At 40.4% G+C, this 22670-nt stretch overlaps 2 long non-coding RNA genes across 3 annotated transcripts in view; one reads left to right on the top strand and one right to left on the bottom strand.

The window, feature by feature from the left end:
• The window catches only part of LOC122237053, a 58533-nt gene that overhangs the window by 5847 nt on the left and 30016 nt on the right, over nt 1-22670 (top strand). The gene's annotated exons all lie outside the window — the stretch shown is intronic.
• Nucleotides 1278-21635, bottom strand: LOC122237054. The gene is made up of 3 exons (XR_006215256.1): nt 21606-21635; nt 3800-3907; nt 1278-1316 (listed from the first exon to the last, which is right to left on the bottom strand). It is a non-coding gene; the product is annotated as an uncharacterized LOC122237054 (long non-coding RNA).

The following is a 22670-nucleotide window of genomic DNA, read 5'->3' as shown; positions in this document are numbered from 1 at the left end:
GGTGAGATCAGGACCTGAGCCAAAATCAAGAGTTGGACGCTTAGCCAACTGAGCCACTCAGGCACCCCAGACTGATCCCTTTAAAATATACCTTAGATCATAGCACTTCTCTAATCAAAACCCTTCAGTAGCCACCCCCTCCATTTCTTTAGAGTAAGTCTTCAGTGACTCCCCATTTCTCTCAGTGTAAAAACCGAAGTTTCTACGACAGCCAGAAGGGTCTTGCATTATCTACCTAACCCACTCACCCCTTACCTCTCCATCTTTCTCTCCTGATACTCTCACCTTCACTCATCCTGGGAGTCCAGCCTCCTTGCCCTTCCTGTGTCTCAACACACTGGGTAACGCATGTTACCATGCTGAGGTCTCTGCTCTAGTTCTACCCTCTAGCTGAACACCCTTGCCCCAGAAATCTACCTGATGAACTTTCTCATTCCTTCAATCTTTATATCTTACCTTTCCAATGAGGTACCCTAACTATCATGTTTAATACTGAAACTTGTCCATTCCCCTGTATCCCAACACTCCAGATCACTTAACCTACACAACATTGGGTTTTTGTCCCCATGGCACTTACTACCTTCTAACATACTGTGTAATTTATATCTCCCTCCCCCACCACACAGGAATCTTTGTCTATTTTGTTTACAAATATATCCCAAATGCTTAGAACAGTGCCTGACGTATGATAGGGAGACTATATATATATATATATATATATATATATATATATTTTTTTTTTTTTTTTTTTTTTTTTTTTTTAATGAATGAATGAATGAATGAAAAGAACGCAAACAGAGATGAACTGATTTTCTTGGCCATCAGAAATGGCTAGGCCAAGAGCAAAAAAAGAGAATGGAACTAGCAAGAGCAATTGAACCTGACTATCAATGCATGATTAAGAGCAAAGTCAGGTCCAGTTGAAATGAACAACCAAACTGCATGCTTATCATTACAGAGGGAGAGAAAGAGAGAGAGAGAGAGAGATGAGATCTCCCACATGGTAGGTAATAAAGTGACTTTATTTACTTAGCATGTATAGAGTAAGTACAGGCCTAGGGCAATGACACTGACTTACCCAGTTACTATCCATGGACAGTTGCTTTTTAGCTGCTCTCCCAGCCTTATAGGAGCCATTTACACAATTTGACAGAGAGGCATCAGATGGAATAAAGGTAAAAACAGAGGATCCTAGGAGTGAGGTCTTTGGAAAAGAAACTTCTCTCTCTTCTCCTGTTCTCCTAAATGCCTTCTCAGTAGAGGATGTTGCAGTACCAGATGTTTCATGCAGTGTCCGGGCCCATTGCATCAGAATTCTGCAATCATTGGATGAAGACGGGTTAACAGTTCTGCATGTCTGGCCCCCACCATGTCCACTGTTAACAGAGGCCTTCTGGAGGCCATGCCTTCCTTTCCCTCAGGGATTGCAGCCTCGAGGCTAACTGCCAACATATCCTTTCTCAGAAGATGCCAGTGTTATGCAAGGAGTCTGTGCACTTAGGATAAACTAAGTTAAATGTGTCTTCTGAGGTCCTCCAGGCATTTTGGTTACAGACACTGGAGCATCAGCCGTGTTGCTGCCCCAGCAGCTTGAGGCCAGAGTAGGGGCAGGGGCAGGAGGCTTTACCTGTCCTAAAGAGAAATAGAATTTCCTTGAGACTTCGCCTCAAAACATACCTAAACAACACCCAAGCATCCCTTAGTTTCCAAAAGACTTTGGGCAGAAGCTCCAGAAGATGGCCCTTGACCAGACATAATAACAAGGTCCCAATGCACAGGAGGCACTCAAAGGCACGCAGTGCCTTTCCCAAACAGGGGCTTGCTCGGCTGCACCTTTCATCATGTAGAATATATGTGTGTTGTTGGAGGCTACCTAGTGCTAAAAGAGTGGCCAATAGGCATTGAAATAGGGTAAGCCTGTGTCATTTTCTCTATAGAATTCTTCCATTCATGGGGAAGACATTCGTGTTTGTGTAAACCAAGTACAATAAGGAACCCTGTGTTGTTCAGAGTAAGCACAAAAACACAGGAGAAGAAACTGCACTCCTGTAGAGAAATGCAATTTAAGTCAGTTAAAATATTTACCCAATCTCATTAGAGAAAGTCAAAGCAGGTAAGTATATTCTCAGTATACAAGGTAGCCTCTCTTTTTTCCATTCACAGCTGCCCTGTTTTGTCCTCTTCACTCTCGGCTCATACCCCTCCCCCACCCTCTACGCTTCCATCACACACACACACACACACACACACACACACACACAGAGAGAGAGAGAGAGAGAGAGAGAGAGAGAGCTCTTGATTCTTTTGCACTTTCCCTGCCTCCTGACCTTTTTCTTTTCTCCATTTCCAACATAATCGTTTCTGGCTTGCTCTGGCTCCTTCCAAGTCTTCCCCCTTTCTGGTTATTATTCTGATCAGCACAGAAACGGAGCAGCTGAACTGGAATCTTAGGCAGTAGTAGATAAAGCTATACTCTTGTGGAGATAATGTGTGATCCTATGCTTCTCCTCCGTGTCTCTTTTTAGCCCCCGGGGAGGTGGTTTAAACATCCGTATCCATCAGCATTTTATTTCTAGGGAAAAAGAGAGTGAGATGGGGAGAAAGGAATAAGAGAAGTCAGAATATGTCTGGGGACAGTATCTGCTCCTTATATTCATCTTGGATGCTGACCCCAAACAGTGCCTAAGGTATCAGTGGATTCTGAGACATTCCTATATTAGCCCAATGCATAGTCAAAAAAGAAAGCTGGGGGCGCCTGGGTGGCTCAGTCAGTTAAGCGTCCAACTTCGGCTCAGGTCATGATCTCGCGATCTGTGGGTTCGAGCCCCGTGTCGGGTTCTGTGCTGACAGGTCAGAGCCTGGAGCCTGCTTCTGATTCTGTGTCTCCCTCTCTCTCTGCCCCTCCCTGACTCATGCTCTCTGTCTCAGAAATAAATAAACATTAAAAAAAAAATTAAAAAAAAAAAAAGCTGACCACACCCAACGAGGGGTTAAGGCACAAAGTCAAAATAGAAAGGATTCTCTGGACTTCTGGACCTGACTTGAAATATTCAATGTGAAAGCAAATTCTGGGGAAAGAAAGAAACCAGGGAATTGTATTTTGGATGATTTTTTTTTTTTCTGATTACGAAAGTAATATATATTCAATGTAGAAAACGAGAAAAATATAGGAAGGGATTTAAAAAAACAATACTTGTGATCTCACCACCCAGATATAACCGATGATAACATGTTAGTTCACCTTTCCAATGCTGTTTCAATGCATAAGTATTATTTTTTAATCAAATTATAAAAAAATAGAATAATGCTTTTTTGGAAATTTTTCTCACTTGACAATATATCATAAAAATCTTCCCAAGTCATTAAATATTCTTTGACAATATGATTTGTTAAAGCTATTTATGGTTTTGTGCTCTATAGATTTAACCAGTTTTATGTGGAAGAGCATTTAGGCTGTTTCTGAGCATGGAATCTTATCTGTGACAGGGTTATCTTGTACAACCCCTGTTTTCAAGCATGCTGACATCCATCCCTTACAAGCAAATAAGGATCCCTTTAAAATACTATGCCAACGTAGTGCCTGGGTGGCCCAGTTGGTTGAGCGTCCACCTCTTGATTTCGGCTCAGGTCATGATCTCAAGGTTTGTGAGTTCAAACTCTGGGTCGAGCTCTGTGTTGACATCAAGGAGCCTGGTTGGGATTCTCTCCATCTCTCTCTCTGCTCTTGCCCCACTCACATTTCTTCTCTGCCTCTCAAAAATAAATAAACATTTTAAAAAAATGAAATAAAATCCTATACCTAAGAGAACCTTGCTATGGAAGATGTAACTCTTCGTAAGGAATCAGCCATCCTTGTGTTCTTCGGAGAAAGCCTGGCATTAGGTTTTGAACATCCTTACCATCCTTGCTGTTCTTGAGCAGATGGAGAAAAAAATGTCAGTCACTCTGTCAGGGAGTTAGCCTAAAACATTCAGTGCATCATTCTTAAAAATATTTCTTTTTTGGGAATGCAAGCTGGTGCAGCCACTCTGGAAAACAGTATGGAGGTTCCTCAAAAAACTAAACATAGAACTACCCTATGACCCAGCAATTGCACTACTAGGCATTTATCCAAGGGATATAGGTGTGCTGTTTCGAAGGGACACATGCATCCCCATGTTTATAGCAGCACTATCAATAATAGCCAACGTATGGAAAGAGCCCAAATGTCCATCGATGGATGAATGGATAAAGAGGATGTGGTGTGTATATATATGTATATATATATGTATATATATGTACATATATACATATATATATACGTATATGTATATATACACAATGGAGTATTACTCGGCAATCAAAAAGAATGAAATCTTGCCATTTGCAACTATGTGGATGGAACTAGAGGGTATTATGCTAAGTGAAATTAGTCAGTCAGAGAAAGACAAAAATCATATGACTTCACTCCTATGAGGGTTTTAAGAGATAAAACAGATGAACATAAGGGAAGGGAAACAAAAATAATATAAAACCAGGGAGAGGGACAACACAGAAGAGACTCATAAATATGGATAACAAACTGAGGGTTGCTGGAAGGGTTGTGGGAGGTGGGATGGGCTAAATGGGCTAAATGGGCACTAAGGAATCTACTCCTGAAATCATTGTTGCACTATATGCTAACTAATTTGGATGTAAATTTTAAAAAACTAAAAATAAAATTTAAAAAAAAAGAGCAAAAGTTCTAGGGACAAACCCCTTACCTGGAAAGCAACCAAGGGTAAGTTCCTTCATTTTTCTAGAATATTCTTAGATGGAGAATTGTTGCCTCACAAGATGGAGTGAGAATCAAAGGAGAAGGCATGAACAAAGTACCTAGCAAAGTACAGAGTACACACTAACAAATGTTAGGCATATCCTTCACAGAAAGATGAAATTCAAGTTCTAAAGTAGTACCTATGTCACACAGACCTTTACATTGGAAAAGGCTACCTTTCACAAGAGTCCTAGGCAAGGGAGTTGGCTTGGTGTCCTACAGTTTTCCTGGTCCTAGCTCTCCTTAAATACTTTTCTGCAGCCTCATGCCTCCCTCTTTCCCTAATGGTACAGACACCAAAATACCTATCCTCTTCGTCATTATTCCCAGTATGTGTCTTAACTGCCCTTCTCAAAATCTACACTTGGCATTCTGGACAGTGCACAACAGTGGGAACAAGCCCTGGGCTCCAAACCAGGAGCCGCCCCCACCCCAATCTGGTTCCTGCTTCTCCAAGCCTTGCTGCATGATTGAGCCCCAATTCTTAATCTTTGTTTCCTCATCTGTAAAATCAGAGGACTACCCAAATCCAACCATCTATAGTTCCAATCTAAAATTTATTCTAAGGTTATAATTTGTTGAGAGGCAATGAATGGAACTGGAATATACTAGTATTTTCATATTATATCTATTTTATTTTTATATAAAACATGTTTTATTTTATATTTATATCAATACATCTTTATCAGATGAATCATGGTTTTTGTTCAAAAAAATAAGTTTTGCTGGTCTTCTCCTTAAAATAACGATTAGTGTTAAAATTATTGCCATGTAGGGGTGCCTGTTTGGCTCACTGTGTAGAGCACGTGACTCTTGATCTTGCGGTTGTGGGTTTGAGCCCCACATTGGGTGTAGAGATTACTTAAAAATAAAATCTTTTAAAAAAATGATTGCCATTTAGTGGTACGCTGAATGCCATGAGTTAAATGGTTTTATAAACGCACCTATACCTGCAACCATTGATGTCATTCACATAAACTGCAATATTTTTCAGTAAGGACAAATATATTTTTTTTTTTCAGTAAGGACAAATATATATATTTCTTTTTGTGCTAGTCCTGAGCTGGATATTATAGAAGAAAATATGTGATCTCTTCCTTTGAGAAACTTGTAGTCTTCTTGGGTTGATAAATATATAATTCGAAAGAGTTGTATGACTAAATGCTAACTGGTTCAAATCACAAGGCCCTTCAGAGGTGAGGAAAGTATGGGCACAATGTGGAATTGGGTGATTTGAGAAAACTCCATAGAGATGAAGCTTGGAGGTGGAGTGAGCGAGGAGCATTCCACACAGAGGGGACACTGTGCCAGAGGCACAGAGGGAACAAAGCATGGGCGCATCTGGCTGCAGCTGAGGGAGAAATGACCAATCAAATCAGATAATTCATATATGGGGGACATAAGCAGACAGCCAAAAAGAGTCCGTAGATATTTCCCCTTGTACCATCAGTATTACACCAAGAAAGGAAACATTAAATCAAACCAATTCAAGCTGAGTTATGTTTTTGGTTTTGTTTTCGTTTTTTGGTGGTGGTGTAGATGATTCATAAGCAGAGCTTCTCAAAGCCTTTAATATGCTTATGTATGTGTCAAAGTCGAGAGAGGGAAATCAGATATCCCAAGAGTCTTTAGCCACAGAACTGTTTTTATCATGGAACATCTCTGGTGTTTCACGAAGCACAATTAGGGGCTAGTGAGCCCCTGGAGATTTTTGAGCTGGAAAGCAATACATGGGGGAAAACAAATTTTGGAAGATTGATCACATGGTAGAATGTAAGGTAAACAGAGAGAAAAGAGCCTGGATTCAGACAATACAATTAGATAATTGAATTAAGATTCAAGATAAGTGGAGAGGGTTGAAGTACAATGGGGCAAAGAATGGAGAACGAAACATTAATTGTATGCACAGTCTTTTGTTGGACTCTGGGGTGATACAGAAGTGTCAGAATCCCTGGATCTTATAGGAGTTTGAGTAATATTAATCAGGATTTTGATTACCAGGGACAGAAAGCAAGTTGGACCAGCTTAAGTAAAAGGGAAGTATTCTTAGGGAAATCGGGATGCTTCATTAAGAATTGGATCTGAGTACTGGAAAGCTGGCAAAAAGTTCCCTATCTGGTCTCAGCTTCTCTGTGTGTCTGCTTCATGTTCTTTATATTCTATCTCTCTCCTCTCTCCTTCTCTCCTCTTCTCCCACTCCTTCCCTCCTCTCTCCTCTCTCTCATTTGTGGAAGAAAATGGCTTTCCTGGGGCGCCTGGGTGGCGCAGTCGGTTAAGCGTCCGACTTCAGCCAGGTCACGATCTCGCGGTCCGTGAGTTCGAGCCCCGCGTCAGGCTCTGGGCTGATGGCTCGGAGCCTGGAGCCTGTTTCCGATTCTGTGTCTCCCTCTCTCTCTGACCCTCCCCCGTTCATGCTCTGTCTCTCTCTGTTCCAAAAATAAATAAAAAACGTTGAAAAAAAAAAATTAAAAAAAAAAAAAAAAAAAAAAAGAAAATGGCTTTCCTGAGTTTGCATGTTACACTAGCTTTGCATATAGTGGTTCCAGACCCATAGGAAACTAATTCTCCCTCCTTCCCAGTTTCAGATTTCCAATGGAAGGAATCTTGTTGACCCAGCTTGGGACTCATCACTCTGACTCGGGGGACAGGTTTTAAAATAGAAACATAGATGGGGCGCCTGGGTGGCTCAGTCGGTTATGCATTCGACTTCGGCTCAGGTCATGATCTCACAGTTTGTGAGTTCGAGCCCCACATCGGGCTCTGTGCTGACAGCTCAGAGCCTAGAGCCTGCTTCAGATTCTATGTCCTTCTCTCTGCCCCTCCCATGCTCGTACTCTCTTTGTCTCTCAATAATAAATAAACTTTAAAAAATAAAATAAAATAAAATAAAATAAAATAAAATAAAATAAAATAAAATAAAATAAAATAGAAACGTAGCTGCAGGAGACTTACCCAGTGTGGAGGGAATTAGTTAGGAGATCACTTACCAGGGAAAGGTGTCTGCTGTGGAGTGACACTGTGACCTTTAATTGAAAGTATACTTCTGGGGGTCTCTGGGTGGCTTAGTCAGTTAAGCGCCTGACTCTTGATTTTGGCTCAGGTCATGATCTCAAGGTTCATGAGCTCAAGCCCCAAGTCAGGCTCTGGGCTGACAGCACAGAGTCTGCTTAGGATGTGCGCTCTCTCTCTCTCTCTCTCGGCCCCTCCCCCACTTATGATCTCTCTCTCTCTCTCTCTCTCTCTCTCTCTCTCTCTCTCTCTCTCTCCCCTCCCCAAAATAAATAAACATTAAAAAAATTAAAAAGTCTACTTCTGGAAGAGTTGAGCAGGAACAGGCTACTGTTGAATGGATGGACAACTATGAAGTTTTAAAGCGGTTTCATTAAAAAGTACACATCCCTGTCCCTTTCCCAAACTCCTTCAGTTCCCAGGTCCTGAAGGAATCTGCAGATGAGGGAAGCAGGATAGCACAGTGGTTAAGAGCACATGTTCTGGGGTTAAGTTTTCTGTCTTTTGGATTCTGGCCTTGAGGACTTGAACAAATTGGGTAACCTGCCTGAGCCTCAAGTTTCTCATCTGTAGAATGGGTATTGTGAGAATTAAATACTTCATGTATGCAAAGTGCTTAGCATAATAACCTCAATAATGTTAGCAACATAATTTTTTAATGAAAATTAACTGATTGGGGCTGAAATTTGTCATCAGAAGATTCAAATCTCTTTGATAAACTGGGAAAAGGAAGATGAATTGGCACAGAGGGAAGTGGGTCAGCTTTTGGTTCTCCAGATATCTCCATGAACATGGCCTCTGGGATAGGGGGTTTGGGGAGAAAAATATGCCATGGACATCTTATGGCACCAATGGGGACTTCAGAGATCACAGGTCATTTGGGCCAGTCCCACTTTCTTTTGTTTCTAGGGACTTAATATTTAACTGCCTATTAAATGATCATGATTTGGAAGAGAGAAGACAAGAAGAGGAATTGCTTTCAGCTGGCCCTAGTCTTTAAATAACCCGGGTACAACATCTTTTAAACACAAAGGAGACCATGTGTAAAACATTAGTTAAACTCAGATATAAATCTAGTCTTTGACCAGTCCAGAGCTAATCAATATGCTTTTCTACTCTCTTTGAACTTTGAGTTTTCTGGCAACAACAAAAAATCCCAAACCCCATCCAAAACCATCGTCCAGACAGCCCCGCTTCTCTCCTCCCCTCCCTCGTGTCACATATTGTTGACAGAACTACTCCCGTTACCACATTCATTCCAGTGGTGATTCAAATTCTTCTGCAGAAACGGACTTGAAAGACAGAAAATTGCTCTTGTAATCAGTTAATAAGGAATCCTGGACAAGGAATACAGAGCTATGAATATGGATTTACTCTCAGCTTTTATGGATGCATTTTTCTCAGTTTTTTTTTTTCATTGAAAATCACGATGAACTCATTTAAATAGCAGGGTAAACTGAGATGGAAAATTACCCATAATAAGAATTTTCATGAAAATATAGACTGGCCTGATTTTAAGCACATCAAGGACACTTTGTTTAAATTGTAAGTTCGCATATATTTGAAATGTATTTGTTTAAATGTGTCAGTTTTAGGCAAAACTAAACTACTCTGTTCCTTTCCAAAAATCAAGAATTTGCTTTGGAAAAAAATCATGCGATTTGATGTACAAAGCAGAGGGGGAAGAAAGTAAGTAGTGGGTGAGAAAGACCCACCCAAGGGCTGCAGCCAGCTTCCCTAGGAAGATTCATGACCATGCCTCAAAACTGTCCTGCAATTCTTTCCAACGGATTTTGCTATAACTCTAAATCATTAGAAGCAACTGCTGCTGTTACCAGAACTGTCTTTGCCTCCAAAAGAGGAAAATTCAGGACATGCAATATAATCCTCTCACTATCTAAGAGCGAAACCAGCCCATTTGTCATAAGAACTAAAAACATCAGCTGTGTAGTATACTAAATGTTCAAGTTTCATACCTCCGTATTATGTATCCTTTGTAAGAAGCGGGGGAGGGGAGCACACACAAGAGGTGATGCGATGCAGAAATGATAAAGTGGCTTGTCTTGGGTTAACTAACTATAACCTACAAAAACCATTCATTCTGTCTGCTGTAACCCATTGCAGGAAAAGGTAAGAAAATTCAATCAACAACATTTTGTAAACCTTCTGAGCTAATCACAACAAATGCATTCTTATTCTTACTGGATGTATAAACATTTAATGCAGGGGTTTCATAACTGGATGAGCGTCATCAAAGGCAATGCTAATACTTTGTTCCTCCTTCTGACTTGAATGACCTCTTCCCTATTAGGATCATTGTTGCTCCATAGTGTACCAGGGATGAAAAGACTTTGAAAGGTCATTTGTCTTCCAACCCAACTAGCAGCATTGGCCTTCCCAGGGAGAAGCTGGTTAGAAATGCAGAATCTTGGGTCCAAACCCAATCTTACTGACTCAGAATCTGCATTTTGACAGGCCCCCAGGTGATTCATATGCACGTTGAAGGTCAAAATATGTTACAGTAGGTCATTTCGCTGCCTCTGAGCAAACTGGGCACAGCAGATAGACTAGTCTCATTCAGCCAATTTCAGGTCCTTTATAGTTTGTTCTATTTGAGTCATCGAGAGGAAGGGGAAATATACTCATTTAAGGAAGTCTTGCATAGCATAACAAAGCAACTTCTTCAGTACATTCAAGTACCTATTCTTGGAAGCCCTGCAGATTGGGTCAAAGGAAAGAGAAGCAGAAAATGGAATGGGTTCAAATAACAACCTCTAATAAAGTAAGGGTAGTTCAGTAGCTGAGTCTGTGAGAGATGGGAGGAGCAATTTCATCAAATTACCAGTTCCAAAATCGTCTCTGCGCTATGGGTGATTTATAGCCCTGGAAGTTTAAAGGGTTGAGTATCTTGCTATATTTCATTTCAGATTAGTAATTTTTATCTAGTACTTCCTGGTAGCTTAAGCTGAAGGCTCTGGAACTACTAAAATGAATCTATCTGATGATTTGTATGCTCATTCTGTAGCTATCCTATGGTTTTCAGATTTGTAAAACTGGCTGGAATCTGGAAAACAGAAAACTCCCTGTGGGCTAATGGTAGCCCAACCTCTAAGCCAAAGGCTGAAGACTTAGGATAGTTGTATATGTGTTCCAATGGTCCTCAAACTTAGCTGTACATAAGTCACCTGGATTATATTTTTTTAAACAGCTTTCTTGAGGTTTAAATAACATACAATAATCTGCACATACTTAAAGTGTATAATTGGGTAAATTTTGATATATGTTATATACCTGTGAAGCTGTCACCACAAGCAAGCCAATCACCCCCAAAATTACTTGTGCCCCTTGATAATCCCTCCCCCCATCCTTCAACAACTTACTTTTCTGCCACTATATCTGAGTTTGCATTTTCTAGAATTTTACATAAATGGAACCCTGCCTTTTGAGGTGTTTTGTTTTGTTTTTTGGTCTGACTTCTTTCATGCGGCATAATTATTCTGAGATTCATCCATGTTGTTGTGTGTTTCAATAGTTGACCTTTTTTATTTCTGAGTAATATTCCGTTGTATGGATGTACCACAGATTGTCTAACCATTCACCACTGAAGGACGTTTGGGTTGTTTCCAACTTTAGACAATCTTGAATGACACTGCTGTAAGCTTTCATGTACAGGTATGAGTATTTAAGTTTTTACTTCCTTAAAAATTTTTTTAACATTTTTAAAATTTATTTTTGAGAGACAGAGAGAGACAGAGCTCGAGCAGGGGAGGGGCAGAGAGAGAGGGAAACAGAATCTGAAGCAGGCTCCAGGCTCTGAGCTGTCAGCACAGAGCCTGACATGGGGCTTGAACCCACAAACCCTGAGATCATGACCTAAGCTGAAGTCAGATGCTCAACCGACTGAGCCACCCAGGCACCCCAAGATTTTACTTCTTTAGGTAAATGCCTAGAAGTGGGTGTGGCAAGCATATATTTAACATTAAAAGAAGCTGCTAGGGCATCTGAGTGGCTCAGTTGGTTCAGTGTCGCACTCTTGATTTTGGCTCACATCATGATCCCAAGGTCATGGGATCAAGCCCCGCAGTGGGCTCTACACTGAGTGTGGAGCCTGCTTGAGATTCTCTCTCTCTTCCTCTCCCTCTGCCCCTCTCCCCAGCTCACATACACTCCCTCTCTAAAATAAATAAATAAATAATAAAATAAGCCGCGAAACTGTTTCTCAATGTGGTTTTACCATTTTACTTGTCCACTAGAAATGTATAAGAATTCCAGTTATTCCACATCCTCTCCAGCAGTTGGTATGGTCAGTATTTTTTATTTTAGCCATTCTAATAGATGTGTAATGGTATCTCCATTATGGTATTAGTTAATAGTATCTCCATTATGGTATTAGCTTACACTTCCAATGACTACTGATGATGAGAATCTTTTCATGTGTATATTTGTCATCCCTATTTCTTCTTTGGTGGAGTCTTTCAAATCTTTTCCTCATTTTTAATATTACATTTTGTTTTATTTCTTAACTGTTGAGTTTTCAGAGCTATTTACATAATTTGTATATAAGTCCTTTGTCAGATATATAATTGACAAATATTTTCTCCCAATCCTTTTGTTCCCTTAACAATGTCTTTCAAAGAGAAGTTCTTATTTTGATGAAGTCCAATTTATTAACTTTCTCTCATGGATTGTGCTTTTGGTGATATAGCTGAGCAATTTTTACCTAACCCAAGATCACAAAGATTTTGTGCTATATTTTTTCCAGAAGTTTTATAATTTAGATTTTATATTAGGTCCATGATCTACTTTGAGTTCATTTTTATATGTGATGCTAGGTTTGGAATGATTTTTTACTTTTTTGCTTATGGATATCCAATAGCTACAGCACCATTTATTGAAAAGATTGGTCGTTCTCTACTGAATTTTCTTTGCATCTTTGTTGAAAGTCAATTGACTATATACTTATGGGTCTACTCTAAATTCTCTATTCTGTCCCATTGATCGATCTTCATACTAATATCACATTGTCTTTATTACTGTAGCTTTGTTATTAGTCTTGAAATCTAATTCTATTCTTCTTCAAAGGAAAATAATTTTAGAATAAGTTTATCAATTTCTGTGTTTAAAAAGCCTAATAAGGTTTTGACTGAGATTGCATTGAATCTATAGGCCTCTTTGAGGAGAACTGACACCTTAGCAATATTGACTCTTAAAATCCATGAACACAATAAATCTGTCCATATATTTAGTCTTCTTTTACTTCTCTTAGCAATGTTTTTTCAGTGTACAGGTTTTGCACTCCTTTCATGAGGTTTGTTTCCAAGTATTTGATTTTTTATGTTCTTATGAATGCTAATATTTATATAATTTCAATTTCTCATGGGTTCTTAAACTATTTAGAAACACAGTTGATTTTTAGTATTAATCTTGTATCCTGCAGGCTCACTAAACTCACTTATTAGTTCTGTAGCTATTTTGTTGATTCCATAGAATTTTCTACATAGATAATTATGTGATCTGAGAATAAAGACAGTTTACTTCTTCTTGTCTAATCTGGATTCCTTTTATTTTTTATCTTGTCTTATTGCACTAGCTAGAAGAAGTACAATGTTGAATAGAAGTAATGACAATGGACAAGCTTGCTTTGTTCCTGTTTTAGAGGAAAAGCAACCAGTCTTTCCCATTAATGTTAACATGATGTTAGCTTTATGTTTTTCATGGATGCCCTTTCCTGAGTTAAGAAGTTCCCCTTTTTGCTGAGAGTTGCTTTTTTTTTTTTTAATCAGAAATGGATCTTAGATTCTGTCAAATCCTTTTTCTGGTTCTGTTAGGATACTCACATGGTTTTTCTTTTAATTATATACAAATATAAGATATTCATATGTTAATATAGTGAATTAAATTGATTTTAAAATATCAAACCAAACTTGCATTCTGGGGTAACCCTCCCCCCCAATTATTCTTTTTAATATATTGTTAGATTCTATCTGATAAAATTTGCTTAAGAATTTTTGCATCTGGGGGCACCTGGCTGGCTCAGTTAATAGAGCATGTGACTCTTGATCTTGGGGTCATGAGTCTGAGCCTCACACTGGGGGAAGAGATTACTTAATAAATAAAAAAAAATTTTTTTTAAGAATTTTTGCATCTGTACTAATGAGGAATATTGCTTTCTAGTTTTCTTTTCTTATAATGTTTTTGTTTGGTTTGGGTATCAGAGTAATGCTGGGTCTCCTAGAATGAGATGGGATGTATTTCCCTTAAGTGTTTGTGTGTAGCATCAGTATTATTTCTTCCTTAAATATTTGATAGAATTCACTATCTAGAACTGAAATTCTCTATGTGGGGAGATTTTTAACTACTAATACAATTTATCTGATAGATGTAGAACTATCCAGGTTATCTATTTCTTCATGAAAAAGCTGTGGTAATTTGCATTTCCCAAAGAAGTTTTCCGTCTTCTCTAAGTTGATAAAGTTTATTGGCATGAAGTTGTTCTTAATATTCTCTTATAATACTTTTAATATCTGTAGAGTCTGTAATGATATCACCTCTCTCATTCCTAATACAAGTAATTTGTATCCTTTCTCTTCCTAATGTGTCTGGCTACAGGTCTATCAGTTTGATTGATCTTCTCAAAGAAACAGCTTTGGGTTTCATTGATTTTTCTCTATTGTTTTTCTCTGTTCTAATTCTCTGACTTCTTCATGTTTATTATTTACATTCTTCTGCTTAGTTTAGATTTAATTTGTTCTTTTTCTAGTTGCTGAAGGTAGAATCTCAGATCATTGGTTTGAGACCTTCCTTCTTTTCTAATATAAGTGTATAGTGTGATAAATTTTCCTGTAAATACATGTTTAGGCTGAATCTTACAAATTTTGACATGTGTTTTCCTTTAGTTGCAGATATCTCCTAATTTCCTTTTTGATTTCTTCTTTGATCCATGGGTTATTTAGAATTATGTAAACTTGTAAATTTATAAATACTTGGATATTTCTCAGATATCTTTTTGTTTTTACTATCTAGCCTAATTCCACTGTGGTCAAAGAACACTTTGTCTGATTTGAATATTTTAAATTTCCTTATTTTTTTAATGTTTGTTTATTTTTGAGAGAGAGAGAGATACAGAGTGCGAGCAGGGGAGGGGCAGAGAGAGAGGGAGACATAGAATCCAAAGCAGGCTCCGAGCTCTGAGCTGTCAGCACAGAGCCTCCGATGCGGGGCTCAAACTCACGGACTGTGAGATCATGACCTGAGCTGAAGTCAGATGCTCAACCGACTGAGCCACCCAGGCGCCCCTATTTTAAAATTTCTTAAGACTTATCTTACAGCCTAGAATATGATCTAGAAAAGTTTTCTGTGTGAGCTTGAAGAGAATGTGTATTCTGATGTTGTTAAGCGGAGTGTTCTTAAAATGTCAAGTAAGTCAATTTGGTTTATGGTATTGCTCAAGTCTCTTATATCCTTACTGATTTCCTATCAATTATTGAGACAAGGGTATTAAAACGTTCAGTTATAATTGTGGGTTTGTTTCTTTCTCCTCTACACTTCTAAACATCTCACTACCAAATCCACATTTGATACCAATTAATTCAGAATCTCTGAGAGTGTGATTCAGGCATCAGTATTTTTTTTTTTTAACTTCTGAGTGATTCCAGTGTGCAGCCAACTTTGAGAACCACTGACTTATGCAGTCCACATTATGGATTTAACAGATTCTCCAATGCATTATCTTACTTAATACCTTTGAGGTAGGCATTATTCATCCCCATTTTGAAAATGAAATTAAGTTTCAGACACTTGTCCAGGATGACACAGTTAATCAGAGAGCCTAACTGGGATTTAAACACAGGTTTCCTAACTCAAAGTTGATTGCTTTGAGCTACTTGTATTTTATTCTGTGAGGCATGTTTATTGACTTGAATTCTATTTGTATTTTGATTCTGTCCCTCTAATACACTCTTCTAGGTTGTGGGCAGGAGCCACGTCTAACCCAAAGCTTATAATTTGCACTGGACCTACCACAGTGTCTGTGCCCTGGAGATGATTCTAAGGTTTTTCTTTTTCCTCTTGAAAGATAAAAGTATCTAGGGTCATCTGACCACACAGTAGTCATCAATCCGCCTTTTTCATGGTCCATCCACAAGCTAAGATTTAAACCAGGCTGTAATTAACCCTGACATACAGGCTCTTCTCCAAAAACCTCCTCAGGCTGCAGACTCTCAGCCTGCTTCACTCCATTAATACATGACATTGACAGCCAGAGACCAGCCTTTGCCCCAAGCCACCCACACAAGTTTGGGGCAAGATTATGAGGGAAGGGCAGTTTGGAGTGGATGCATCTCCTATGTGTAAAGGCTGTTTTGTTTGAGTGCTTCCAAGTGCTGTTACACTATGATTAATTATGTTGGCCAAGGATTAATATTTAAAATCAGGAATGATTTGAATCATTCCTCCAGGTAAGTTTCTTGGCTACCTCCAGGGAAAAGATCAGTCAAAAACAAACAGACAAACAAACAAACAAACATTAATGTTTTAGAGGGTGTATTCCAGAGAGATGAAGAGAAAGACTAATGAGATGCCTCTTTGATGCACACTTGCTCTGTCTCTCTCTTTCTCCTTCGTAGGTATGTCACCTTCAGTAGAGACTAATGAATCAATGTGAGTTTGTTCCTTCTCATAAAATATTCAACTATGCAAATCCTTTACCCAAAACTGCCTTCTTGGACCCATTTTCTGTATCTGTTACCTTCAGATCCCCTTACCTGACTCCTGTCATTATCAGTAAGTCACAATCTAAACTCAAGACATGGTAGTTGCTAATGTGACTTCCTCTATGTTCTGAATGTTTTCTCAGTTATTGCCCAAAGTGAAAGACAACCACAACAAGTTAGGGAGCTTGGGTATTTTTTTTTTTTTAAGATTATTTGTTACCAAAACAAGTCTACAACACTAAAGGTATTTAAAAAGAAAAACATCACTCATTTTTCCACCACTTAACCACTTTCTCTTCTCCCAAATTTCCTTCCAGTCTTTGTTCAGATATAGAAATATTTTACATTATAATATAAAGTTCATATAATTTCTGTGTTCTACTTTCTTGTTTAACATCACTTAACCAACATTTTTCATTGTCCTTGTATAGTCTTTCTAATTATCATTTTGTGTGGCTGCATGGCTTTCTGTAGACATACCATGATTTGCTTAACCATTTCCCTGCTGCTATACATCAACTTGTTTCCAGTTTTCACCATTATAAGTGATTATCGCATAAAAACCTAAGTATATATAAAAATTTCCTTTCTTCTTTGTTTTAAAATTTTTTAGGTTTTTTTTATTGTTTATTTATTTATTTTGAAAGAAAGAGTGCATGAGCAGGGGGAGAGGCAGAGAGAGAGAAGAGAGAGGATCCCAAGCAAATTCTGTGCCATCAGCAGAGAGCCTGACATGGGGCTTGAACCCACGAACTGTGAGATCATGACCTGAGCTGAAATCAAGAGTCAGTCGCTTAACCGACTGAGCCACCCAGGTGCCCCATCCTCTCTTCTTCTTTTTAATTATTTCCTTTGTAGAAGTTTCTAGGCCTGCTATTGCTATATGAAAGGAGTTGAATGATTTTAAGGGGTGATAAGCCCTTAAAAAAAGACAGTACCACAAAGTCCATAGCCCATGCCATATCTTGATTTATAAAATTAATTATGACATAGAAGGGCCATGATACTTCCTAAAGCATCACTTACTGCAGTCTTATCCCACAGAGTGGTCCAAGTAATACAAGATGAATGTATATCCATTAGTTTATTCTTTATTCCACTGAAGGCCACTTTAAAAAAAAAAATGAACCAATTCTTCCCACAATTTTTAAAAATGTTGATTTATTTTTGAGAGAGAGTGTGAGCAGGGGAGTGGCAGAGAGAGGGACAGAGGATCCAAAGCAGGCTCTGCACTGACAGCAGTGAGCCCCATGCGGGGCTTAAACTCACAAACCGCAAGATCATGGCCTGAGCCAAAGTCAGAGACTCAACCAACTGAGACACCCAGGCGCCTCTCCTCCCACATTTTAAGTGACAAGCTTTGGAATGAGTCTTAAGAAACTCCACAACAAAACCATGGGGCAAATCATAGATGCACCTCCTGAGATAAACCCTGCCTTACAAATGAAATGAAGGCACACAATGTGTGTGGCAGGAGAGCATTGGGGAGGGGGTGCGGATCAGATATGATTGGAACGCCAGTGTCACAGTTGTGCCCTGCAAACTGGTCTCTGGGAGCTGGGTCGAGGCAGCCGAGTTGAAAGCCAAACACAGACAGCAGCTGTTGAAGATGTGAAGTCTCTGGCCAGAGTGGATAGGGAGCCGGGTGTGGTTGCCCAAAAGCCGATTTCCACCCCACCCTCCAGGCCCAGTGACAGGACGAGAGGAGAGAACTTCCCCGAGTTGCATTCCAGTCCTTTCTGGGCTTAGTGGGAATGTCTACGAGAATGCTGGACACTGGCTGCAAGCTGCCTATTGCACCGCACACACCTCCCTCTACATCACCCCTGGAAGACACCGAAGCTCAGAGAGCCAGGGTAGAGGACCGATCTGCAGCTACCACATGGTCCCAGCTACAGCCCTGGGTAGAAAGTATGAGTAAATCCCAATGAGGGACTAACCGAAACTTCATGCACTACGGGGATCTTGCCTCCATTGCACAAGGAAGTGCGGGGCTGCAGGGGCCACACCATCCCCTTCAACAATTTCCCAGAATGTTTGACTGGAGCCCGGCAGCCTGCATCACAGAGCAGAGAATCCTCGTTATTCATTTCAACATCACTTTTCTTGGAAACTCTGACTGCTCCACTCTCCAGAAATAATCCATCACATTTTTTCTCTTTGTTGAAGTCATGCTGTGAAAACTCCCATAATCAAATTCCGCACATTAGGACCCCTGCTGATATTATGTAACAACATGGTCAAGAGGGGAAACAGTGGGTCAGACAGTGACATCTTTTTTTTTCCTTTTTTAACTTTTTAATCATGAAAACTTTCAGACACGCACAAAGCAAAAGGGAATGGAATAATAAACTCCCATGTCCCCACCACCCAGCTTGAACAATCTCCATATGTGCCAATCTTGCTTCATCTGTCACCCCACCCCACTCCTATACCCCCACAAATATGTACATTTTTCTTCTTTTTTTACAAAAATTTTTTTAATTTTTTTTTTTTTTTACATTTATTTATTTTTGAAGGAGAGAGAGCGTGAGCAGGGGAGGGGCAGAGAGAGAGGGAGACACAGAATCAGAAGCAGGCTCCAGGCTCCTACCTGTCAGCACAGAGCCCGACGCGGGGCTCAAACCCACGAACCATGAGATCATGACCTGAGCCAAAGTCAGATGCTTAACCAACTGAGCCACCCAGGCGCCCCTCTACAAGAATTTTTAAAAGCAAATGCCAGACGCAGTGTCGTAAATACTTCAACATACATTTCTAACAAGGACTTTGATTTATGACATGACCTCTATATGCACTGGTATTTATTTAGTAACTATTGATATTTGTTAGGCATTTAGTATTTGGTGCAAGATGCTACAGTAAGATTCTTGACAGTTCATTTCATGAAATCTCAGCTCAGCAGAGAAACACCTTGGAAATTCACAAACTCCTCAGGAGAAACAAATGCCCTGGCCTGAAGAACATTGCTATTTGCATTTTACTCATGAAGAAAACTGCTCAGCCAGTTCAGGGTGAGTTGTGGAGAGGCTGTAGTCCAGGAGATGGCAAAGCTTGGAACAAGAGGCTTGTCAGAGCCTGACTTGCTCCATCCCCCCTGGATATTCAGGGTATTAGAAGGGCATTGCTTCCTCATTTGAAAACTGGCCTTTTTTTTTTTTTTTTTTTTTTTTTAACTGCCTTACACCTACCATTTGAATTGACATTGTCAGGATAGAAACGCCCAGGCTTTTTGAAAAGGTAACACCTTAGAAAAGAGCAAAACAGGGGCGCCTGGGTGGCTCAGTCGGTTAAGCATCCAACCTCGGCTCAGGTTATGATCTCGAAGTTCAAGCCCCGCATTGGGCTCTGTGCTGACAGCTCAGAGCCTGGAGCCTGCTTCAGATTCTGTGTCTCCCTCTGTCTCTGCCCCTCCCCTGCTTGTGCTCTGTCTGTCTCTCTCTCAAAAATAAATAAACTTAAAAAAGAGCAAAACAGTTATGAAAAATCCACATTACATTTCTACTTCTCATGTATGCATCGGGAATACAGGGGAAATGTTGCTTCACGCAAAAGCCATCTCAGTATAAGTATTCCTGCATCTAATCTATATGTCTATACTCAGGAGGTTTAGGCAGAGTAGCTACATTGGGTTGGCTTACCTCAGTAAAAGTCGGGACTGCCTAGGCATAGACATGGTTGGGGGCGGGGGGAGGGTCTTTGCCTCAAAGACTGATAAACCCACTCTCAGTCATGAAGATCCCACACTGCTATTTGCTGTTTGCTAATCCCATACTGCTAATTGAAGTCTCCTATACTCAAAACCCCAGGTCAGCCAGCATAGGCAGGCAGCACACTGCTGAGTTCCCCCTTGTTATTGCCCTTCTCTGGCTCTCATCACTTTATACGAGATTGCTACCACAGCATCCGTCTCAGGCTCTGATTGTCCCAGTTTGGGCAGGATGCCCTTTTCAGGTCTGGGCAACTGTGGCTGAAGATGAGGGCAAGTGATACCGAGGAACCACCAGGAGCTGCAGCTGTGGGGGAGGGGGATCCCGAAGGAGGGGGACAAGCCAGCGCTGTTTATAGTGCCCACTAGAAACTGAGTTGTTCTCACATGGTTTAGTAAATGTTCCTCCTTCTGGGCCACGCTTCAGATGTCTATGTGACTTGCCCCTTTGCCACCTTCACCTCTTTCAGGTCTCTGCACAAGCCCCCATTATCAGAGAGGCCTTCCCTACAACCTATATCAGATAACATGCATCCACTGCCACTCGCAACCCCTTCATTCTGCCTTGTTTCCCCTTATCACAACCTGATACATATTGATTATTTGTGGTCTATTTTGACCACTACCATGTCTCCTCAAGCTAGGACAGTGCCACGTATACAACAAGAGCTCAACATATCTGTGTTGAATGAACAGTCTCCCCAAGAACAAGATCTTGTCTTCTTCTTTTTTTTTTTTTTAATTTTTTTGTTGGCCGTGATCTCTACACCCAACATGGTGCTTAAACTCACAACCTCGAGATCGAGAGTCACATGCTCCTCCCACTGAGCCAGCCAGGGGTCCCCAGTCTCATCCTCTTCTGCCACCACACCCAATTCATCAGAGCGGCACTGATCATGAACATTCCACTGCTGAAGAGGAACCCCACAGGAAATCCATGGGGAGATACAGATGAGCTTTACAGAGTTAAACTCCCCCTAAAACCCTAGCTGTTCTAATAGGAATGTCTATTTCTTAAATCTGTATTCCTTGTGGCTGTCTTCTATAGAGCTTGTGACCACCAGCTCATACTTTGTCCCTGCCCTTCAGAGTCTGCGTGAAGCTTCCCGATGGCCTGACTCTAACAAACTTTCAAGCACGTACACTTTAAGAATAATATATCCCTCTCAGAACTACACCACTGAAAGGTGTTCCTTCAACAACAGAAAGATTTATTACTTTCTTCCCCCACAGAAAAACCACAAAAATATTTCCTTCTTGACTATAGCAGTGAGTTCCAAGTTTCATTAAAGAACTGGCCAGATGCTTCCTCCTAGCTCGTGTGGGAAGAAGTTAAGATAAAGAGCAGTTGAAACTCTACGTCTGCACACCTGCCTCATACCTTATTCCCTTCTGATAGGTCTTCTTCCTGTTTCCCCGTGGTCACGGACATAGACCTTCCTCCCCAGGCACCTGGGGCTCTGGAAGTCCCCTGACCCCTCTCCTTCTGGTATTAATAACAGATGGCTCTTATTGATTTGCACACCTGCTAGAAACCAGGCACTGCACCTTACAAATTGTCTCAAATTCTTAACCCTCAAACTGGAAAAGAGCTGTAACCTGAGTGCTGTCTGAATCTGTCTTTCTGCCTTTGTTACCAAGAATCGCTTTCCTTCCAGTGTATTTGCAGAAGGGGAGTTGGTGTCTCAACTCCAAAGCCAGTCCAGGCTTCAGCCTGTTCCTCTGCTTTCACCTGTTCAGCCAGGGTCTTTGCTCCCTCCAGTGGGGGTCCTGGCCTATGCTCTGAGGCTGCTGCCCTTCTCCCTCAATGTGACACCGACAGTGGCCTCAGGGATGCAGTAGACAAAATAATGGCCCTGAAGAACTCCCGTATCCTGGAACCTGTGAATGCGTTACCTTACGTGGCAAAGGACTTTGCAGATGTGATTAAGTTAAGGACTTTGAGATGGGAAGATTATATTGGTGAACATGGTGCAATCACAAGGGTCCTTATAAGGGAGAGAAGAAGGCAGGAGAGGAAGAGTCAGAGAAGGAGATGCAGGGATGGAAGCAGAGGTCAGAGGGAAGCGAGGAAGGGGTGAGGGACGCGGGCAATCTTTAGAAGCTGAAAAGGGTAAGAAAACAGATTCTAGCTTAGAGTCTCAAAAAGGAACACAGCCCTACCAACACCTTGACTTTAGGTCTTCTGACATCCAGACCAGTATGATCATAAATTTGTGGGATTTTTAAGCCACTAAGTTTGTGGTAATTTATTACACCAGCAACAGAAAACTGTGCAAGGGATGCTGCAGGCAAACCACACTTGCCTTTGTTATCTTGCCCTTGATTCTCTACCTCTAATACATGTATAGAAACCACTTCATTGTAAGTATGGAGATAATTACAAGGGGCGAAAAGCTGGATATTACATGTGATTGTTCCCAGAGCCCAATGGAAGAAAAAAAAA

Source organism: Panthera tigris, chromosome A3 (assembly GCF_018350195.1).
Source record: "Panthera tigris isolate Pti1 chromosome A3, P.tigris_Pti1_mat1.1, whole genome shotgun sequence".
Lineage (NCBI taxonomy): Eukaryota > Metazoa > Chordata > Mammalia > Carnivora > Felidae > Panthera > Panthera tigris.
Note: the sequence above shows the minus strand (reverse complement) of the source record. Positions and strands in the feature narration are given on the sequence as shown.